Source organism: Cynoglossus semilaevis, chromosome 19 (assembly GCF_000523025.1).
Source record: "Cynoglossus semilaevis isolate Cse_v1.0 chromosome 19, Cse_v1.0, whole genome shotgun sequence".
Classification (NCBI taxonomy): domain Eukaryota; kingdom Metazoa; phylum Chordata; class Actinopteri; order Pleuronectiformes; family Cynoglossidae; genus Cynoglossus; species Cynoglossus semilaevis.
The window spans coordinates 3590666-3599359 of record NC_024325.1 but is presented as its reverse complement, the minus strand read 5'-3'; positions in this window follow the sequence as shown (position 1 = coordinate 3599359).

The window sequence follows — 8694 nt, the reverse complement described above, 5'->3', positions numbered from 1 at the left end:
CCCAACGCCCATCACCCCCTCCCCGTGCGTTAACCCCGCTCTCATTCTCATCTCTTCACTTCTGTTCGAGCAGGGCTCCAGTCATTACCTTTCTGCACACGCGTGATACAAATACCAGTGCAATCTAAGGTGCATTGTAAAAATGTGAAGAGAGAGAAAAAAAAAAAAAAAGCATTAATATCCACTGGAAGGGTTTCCTGCCAGTGATCCACTTTAATATGGCTGAATGGATTATTATTATGGGTTCAGTTGGCAGCGGCTGTGCCATGTACAAACAAATAATCTGAGTCTATTAAAAAAAAGCAAATATTATTAAAGCGTCGTAAAAAAAAAAAAAAATCACACTGGAGCACCAGCGGGGGGCAACCCGGAGAAGATGACGAAGCAGCATTATGCTGCGTACCGCGTTAGGGGTGAAAAGAGACTCTACAAAGAGGAGGAAGGAGCGGGAACGAAAGGAAGGGAAACCATGATGGTGAGGCAGGGGTGTGACTCCTTGGGCTTTTGTGTCATATAAATGATGAGGCTTATCTATCTCTACGGCGCAGTTAAGTGCGCCTCCTCGCCGTCTGATCTGCTGGGGCCGTGAGCGGTTTATTAAATATGGAAGTCACTTCAAATGAGCCCGTAATGCGCAACCCTTTCCGGGAGCTCTTAATGGATCCCATGTCTGACAAGGTTAAATGTTGAATGAGAAGTCTGTGAGAAGAACATTAACAGAGTGTATCATTAAAGAGAGGTGAATATTAACTAAGCACACACCAGAGGTGGGGCCAAGTCATTGTCTTTGCAAGTCACAAGCAAGTCTCAAGTCTTTGCACTCAAGTCCGAGTCAAGTCTCAAGTCAAAATAGGCAAAGTCCGAGTCGACTCCAAGTCAAGACTGAAAAGCGTCAAGTCAAGTCCCAAGTCCTGCCGTTTCTGTTTCGAGTCCTTTCGAGTCCTTCCACTCACTGCCACTCGTTTTTTTTTTTTTTTGTTCATCATCTCGTAGTTTTTAAATCCGAACAACACGATCTTTGGTATCATTTTCTCTAACCCGCGCATTGTTCGACAGCTCTTTCTCATTGTACATGTACATGTACAGTGGGTACAATTGACGTAGTGGTAAACTGTAGAACACGTGTCCAACCCAAGGCCCGGGGGCCAGATGCAGCCCGCCAAGTCTTTTTCAATGGCCGACGTTTTTGTACAAAACCAGCGTCCTCGCAACGAGTTTGCATCTTGTCCCACACACACATACACATACAATGGTTAAAACGCATTTAATATATAGTACATATACTGTAATATATATAGTAGTATACACAGTATATAAACATACATACACAGTATATGTATGTATATTTATGTATGTTTATATATATTTATATATACTGTATATGTATGTATATACATATATATGTATATATGTACAGTATGTATATGACATTGTTAACCTGTGTAAGCAAATTGAATTGTAAAAAGAATTATCAACCACTACTATTACTATTACTTGCGCTACTACCACCATCACCAGTACTACTACTACAACTAACTTAACTAAACGCAGTAGTTACTCTATCTATCTATCTATCTTTCCATACCCTAATAGAGTGCACAGTGTAGTAACACTTTGGAGTGGAACGTGCTACGACACTCTGAGAGCGCACGAGATGCCACTAGGGGGTGCGAAATAAAAATGAGACGGCGGTTTGGAGTGTGTGTTTTTATCTTGGGGTTTTTTTTTTTTTCCTCACTGTAAAGCGATGTTTGTAAATCAACATCGCCTCTGGAAAATGTACAACGATAAGCACGGCTGTAAGATTTTTTTTGAGCATCAATCTACAGCGTGACATACTACTACACCGGTGTGTTCAGACGTGTCTTTCATCACAGAGACACTTTCCTCTCGGCTCTCTACGTCGTAGCCTGCAGGTTACGACGTTTTACTCGGTGAGCAATTTTGACGTTGAGAGGCAGTTACTAGTGCCATTCATCGTTCTGCTCTTTCGTACGATTATTAAATAGCGGCATTATTATAACCGCGTTATCAGATAGCAATGGCTCCCCCGAAGTTTACATGAAAGCAGCTGCAATCTTCGGGTGTCAGCATTTTACAGCGAGAGAGCCTGAGATGAACTCGTACTGAGCCCTGCCTACTGAATTCTGCAGTCCAGTTATTATTCCCAGAGACACAAGAATGCACGGGAAGTAAATATATACACGAGATGCGAATGTGATGTCATGCGGGTGGATGATTGTTTGACGAGGCCGCAGTCGCACTCATGCGGACAATCAGGTGGAAACGTTCTGCCGGGGTTAACCGTCACCTCTCCTCCACGTGGGGGTTTGTGCGTCCTTCAGAGGATACAGCTCGGAGAATAAATTCAGCCTCATTAACTCCGAACAACTACAAGCAGATGAATCGGCGGTGTAGTTCCACGACATGTTTCCCCGTCTGAATAAAACATGACCATTGTTTAGCGGGGAGCGTCTGTGAAATCCCGAAGAAGATGAGCTGTTTGCATCTTTAATGTCATCGCGCTCGCATGTTCCCATGTATAATGCAAAATAAGTTTCCTTAGAGATGTTATGGAAACCATGCTGGAGCTCACGTTGTGGCACGTGAGCGTATATATACCAGTAGTATTTTTAGAGTTACTGCAGTTGTACATTTAGCGTTTACCGATGTGAAGTAGTACGCCCTCGGCCTGTGACCTTTTTGAACTTTAATTTACATCAACATCGACATGAGCTTTTTCCAACTTCAGATCAGTTTACTTAATGCACTCTTAAGGCACAATCTCCAAGTGCATTTCGCTATTAAGGAAAATGTGAATAAATGTGTTCCTCTATTTTACAGAATGGTGCGTAAAAGCACCAGGTCTGGTGTGGAATTAACCCTTTCATGCATGACGGTCACTACAGTGGACAGCTATTAAAATGTCATTTTCTATGATAAGAATAGGTTTTGATGGCAGTGTTGCATACAAGCCTCTACGGTGGACGCCTGAGAATCACCCAACACTGCCATACAGTGGTCAGCCTTTGCAACTGCAGAATAATTGTGTCAAGAGAACCAAATCAGTTCTCATTTTTATGTCTAAAAAACACATAAAAACACTTAGTATCATTTTTTTTAACTCAGTATATCATGGGTCATACATCAAAGGGTTAATTCATATTTTAAAAGCAGACATTATTATGATAAAACAAATGTGCTAGGGTACTCCACCGTCATCTCATACAGCGTTCATACGATACGATACGATCAGGCATGAGATCATCTGTGGAAAATATTGCAAAAAATATGACATGATACTGATCTGTGAGGCAGAATATATATATAATATGTTGGGGGACGTGTTGTTTGAATGATTATTTTAGCAAAACAGGATAATTACGGTATTTTTTTTTTCTTTTTTTGTTACTTTAAATTGCAGTCTGCCAGATGGATCCAAACAAACGACAACATAGTTTCTTGTTGTCTGTGCTTTACTGTCAATATTTAATAATACACACAAGGGTTCAGGTCAGGGGTGTCAAACGCATCAGCAATTCAGTTCCCCTTGAAGGGCCGGTTGTAACTGGAATACTATATAAATGTAACTACTCTCTATATCGTGGTTCTCCTTTCGCTCTCTCTGTACATCACTGATTTCTTTTTAAATCCAATCTCGCGAAATCTTGACTATGTCGCGAAATATAGCAAAAAATCATACATAAGTTTTGCCTTTAAAAATGTGGATTCTCATTTTTGAAATTGCGATAAGCGCATTTGCGAACGATCGCTGGTAGCTTTGTTTACCTAGACGAGATTGTTCACGGCATACTATTGGCTAACACAATGTCTACTCTGCGTACTATTGGCTAATTGAGGATGCTCTTCTGTTCCTCACGCTGATTGGCTCAAGCATCATAGCATATCTCACCATCTCGCCGTTCTCCAACTCTACTGTGCATATAATTGTGTGGTAAAGGGGAATACAGTCCAGGGAGGTTCATAAAGGGTACACAATATAATAACGATCTCGCGTCTATTTTGCGATTTTTTTTTCCCATTTCATGGTGGGACGCGACTACCGCGATAGAAGAAGGATTACTGTACTTCATGACATATTAATAAATGTTTCTGCAATTGATTATTATTTATTCAGGTTATAAATATCGTACATTGCTTCGTACAGTTACTATAATGCAAATGTTTTTAAAGCTCCCACGGGCGAGACACAATGACTTGTGGGCCACATTTGGCCCATGGGCCTCGCCGCATTTGGTTTAGGTTAAAAGCCACCGTTGTAGGATTATAGGACACCGTTTCTCTTGTCCTCAGTGAATCAGACATAATTCCTGCAAATGATCAGTCTGCTTTTTTTTTTTTTTTACATGACACGAGCCGTCGAAAAGAACAACCTGTCATACATCATTACATCTTTTTCCTAAAGTGGGTCAGGCCCTCATCATGCATGAGTGCATTTGTAGGCCCACAAAAGACCAACATGCAGCACATAATGCCACAATAATTTTTTTTGGACACAACACAATCATCATGTTGCTGCTCATAGTAACTATCTCTTGGAATGGCTCTTGGCAGAAGTGCCCATGCGACAAAGTCGTCGTAGTGCCTGCAGCCGTCGTAGCAGTCACGTCGCGGGCCAGATTTGTGCTTCCATCGACGCCATGCGTTCCTGTCATTTTTGAAGGAATAATAAAATATCAAAGTTTGTCAAATGTTCTGAGTGCAGGAGGAGATGTATAGTTTGCTGATGCAGGTCAGGGATAAAACCTTTTTTTTTTTAGGTTTTTCTCTTGCCGTTGTCGTTGTTTCTAAAGTGTATTTGTATAGATTAAGATTCATCTTTTTTTTGGGCAAGTCCATTAAATATCGCTGTTACTATCCTTTGCCGCAATAAAAGATCATAGAAATTGCAGTGCCTCTACCAAAAAGAAGCTGTAAACTAACATTGATAAACATGCATAATGAAGAAGAAAAAAAAACATATATGTTGCTTCGGAGTATAAGTCACACCAGTGCCCTCTAGTGGCGGTCAGTTTGAAAATAACGAATATGTAAATTTTCAGCATTACAAGAGTAGCAGATACTGGTACACAAGCCTAGAGTGCCCTCTAGTGGTTGTCAGTGTGAAAATAACACCCAGCTAAAAGGATGAAAAAATGTGTGACTTATAGTCCAGGAAATATGGTAATTTAATCCTGCTGTAGTTTCTCTTCCTGCTAAAACCACGATGATAAGCTAATTGTTTTTTTTTTATTATTATTTTTTCAGCCGACACCACTTCACTACTGAAAATTGTTTAAGCACTAGGTTAGAATAAATAAGTGTTTTAATTTTTTTTTTTTTTTTGTAATTCATGATTCAAATTGTGGTCAAAGTGACTGACTAAATTTCAATTAAGTTCGAATAAATCACTGCTAATTTGATGAAAAGGTCCACTTTGAAAAACCAACATCGAACTCCGAGTTTAACAGCGGGTCAATGACTATATAAATGTCCTGGTATAAAGTGGGGACATCTGTCCTGAGTGACCTTTTAGATGCCGTAGAACGTCTGGCAGATGTTTCGCGGGGGCAGGACAGATAAGGAAGGTGTGACAGAAAATCAACATCATCCAAAGCTGTTCTCGCAGCTTTGGCATGCAGCCATTTACTGCACCGGGACGCTGAATGCAGCTCTGACCTCCATGCAGACTCTGGGGGCTTTTCTGCCTCCTTCTGCCATAAAACTGTTTTATGTAGGTTAGTGGAAATAAAGGACCAGATTGCACTTGTGACTCTCCAGATGCAGAGCAGATCAGTCGATCGATATCTGCCCTCACTTTCACTCCCCCGGTGGCTCTTGCTTTGAGACCAGGGGCTGTCACGAGCTTGTTCCTCAGAATAAAACATGTTCAACAGTGAAAATACATTTCCACACCTTCTTGCAACCCAGATCTCAATTTCACATTAAGGGAAATTGGCGCAACCGGCCTGTTATTCACGTACAACTCCCCTGTCTTCCACTTACGTACAAGGATCAGAAAGTATTACTATGTCTTAGTCTACGTAAAACTATATTATATTTAACTTCACTCGTTATAGAAAAGCCTTCATATTTAAGCTGAAATGGAGAAAGTCATTTTTTTACGTTGTATGTAGGGCTTGTCAAAATGAATTGCATGAAATTATATGAGATTCAAATTGTAACTAATTTTTAACACAAGCGCATGTGAATAACATGCGCCGTATATCCGGTGATTCCACCTTCCGTCCGCTTATTTATGCACTGCAGGAATAACATGCGCCGTATATCCGGTGCTTCCAACTTCCGTCCGCTTATTTATGCACTGCAGGAAAAGGGTTTTTGTTTCTGCACCTGGAGCTTAAAATATAATCTGAAAGCAAAGCATGTGTTTGTGGAGGCTTCAACCTCAGTCAGAGCCTTGGTTTGCGTCAGACCATGCGTAACTGAATGCACGGCACTGAGTACCTATCTGTAGCTGACTGACACAACAGTTAAATGGATGGTGAGAGATGGTGTAGATCGGCAAACTAAGGCCCGGGGATCGGATATGGCCCGTTCAGCTTTTTAATCTGGCCCACCAAACTTTTCCAAATTAGATCATTTATTTATATTATCATTATACTTCTGCCTTTTCCCACGTTTGCAAAACCCACGTTTCCCCAATAGTTAGACTAAATGATTAAGCATTTATGCATCGTGTTCTACGAGCCAGTGCCATGACTGAAAACCACCGACTGTAGTTGAGTTCTACATTTACATATTTTCCCTTGACACTTTCCCATATTAATAACATAAAATAAGTCGAGATAAAAGAGTGAGGGAAAAGTTTCCATTTAATACTCGACAATATGCCCATGGTAATTATTCTCTCTTCCCTGCCTCCAGTATTTCTGTCCCGTATGCTGTGGGACACAGCAAGTCAGGCCAGCGGTGTGGAAAATTAGATCCTTAATTGCAAATCACCCACATGGTGTCTTTGATAAGTAATTTAGTCATCAGTGAATGTGACAGAGTGAAGAAACTAGCAGAAAATGCTTTATAACCCTTCTATCCATCCATCCATCTATCTATCTATCTATCTATCTATCTATCTATCTATCTATCTATCTATCTATCTATCTATCTATCTATCTATCTATCTATCTATCTATCTATCTATCCATCCATCCATCCATCCATCCATCCATCCACCCATCCATCCATCCATCTTCTTCTCTCGAAAATATCAACTGTCAACGTTGATCGATATTTTTGTGCAGCAGGGGTGACTCACCCATTTACATATTCAATCACATTGTGGACTACAGAGTCCCTGCACAAAAGAAAGACACAAATTCAGTCCAGGCCTTTTTTAGTTGCAAGTTTTTGTTGGAATTTGTTCCAAATAAGTAATTAAATAAGTCTTGTCTCCAACTCAGATGAAGGCCAACTACCTAAGAATGCATCCTTGGATACTCTTTAGATTGAGAATAACCTAATAAACACGATGTAGTCACTAAAATGTTGGTGTCATTATTGATGAACCGGCCTTATCTCACACGCTGCATTCTGTGTTGACCTTGTGATACCTTTTAATCTTAGATATTGTTCACTATTTTTATTGTTCTCTTCTACCAGCGACTGTCAAGGTAACATATTCACCCTCTTTAACCCTGACACAGATCCTCTAATCCTTCTTTTTAACTGGTTTGCTCCACTGTGACTTTTTTTTTTTCCCCACCCAAAGTATAATATCAACAAAACCTCACGTCTGCACCTGCCCCTGCAGGTTTGAGATGAAAATACGTGTGTTTGAAATATACGTGTCTCTGCAGATGTTTGTTATGGTGGTCCTGGTGGACGGGGGTACACCCTGGACCCATGTGGTAAATTAACTCAAGCGTCGACTTCCTCTGCACCTGAAGGAGTTCACAATAACAGTAGTTTTTTTTTTCTTTTTTTTTTGCAACACCAGCAAGATCCCAGGAGTATTTAGTGGAGTAAAGGACACAAGGACAGACATTTCAAATGAGACCATATCACATTCATGAAAATAATAAAATTTCTCACAAGGACACCAAATATATTAGTAAAATATATATTCTAGCTGGGCGGTGCGTCTTCCAGCAACTTCCATATATATATATATGTATGTATATATATGTATGTATATATATGTATATATATGTATATGTATGTATACGTATATATATATATAGATATATATATACGTATATATATATATATACATATACATATATATACATACATATATACATATATATGTACAGCGTACAACAAACATAAGTCACACCAACCAAAAATGCATAATAAATATATATATATACATATATATGTATATATATATATACATATATATGTATATATATATATTTATTATGCATTTTTGGTTGGTGTGACTTATGTTTGTTGTACGCTAGAGGGTCCTTTAACTGTCTGGTGCACTCTAGCTGGCTGGTGCGTCTTATACTCAAGAGCGACCTATATATATATTTTTTTTTTCATTCATTTATTTCACTCATTATGCATTTTTTGCTAGTGTGATATATACTCAAGTGTGACTGATATATTAAAATATACATTTTAATGTTTGTTTTTTTTTTGTCTCCGACTTACCATACATACTCGCCAAATATAAGCCGTATTTAAAACACCAAAAAATTAACGATCAAATGGGGGGGGGGGGGTGGG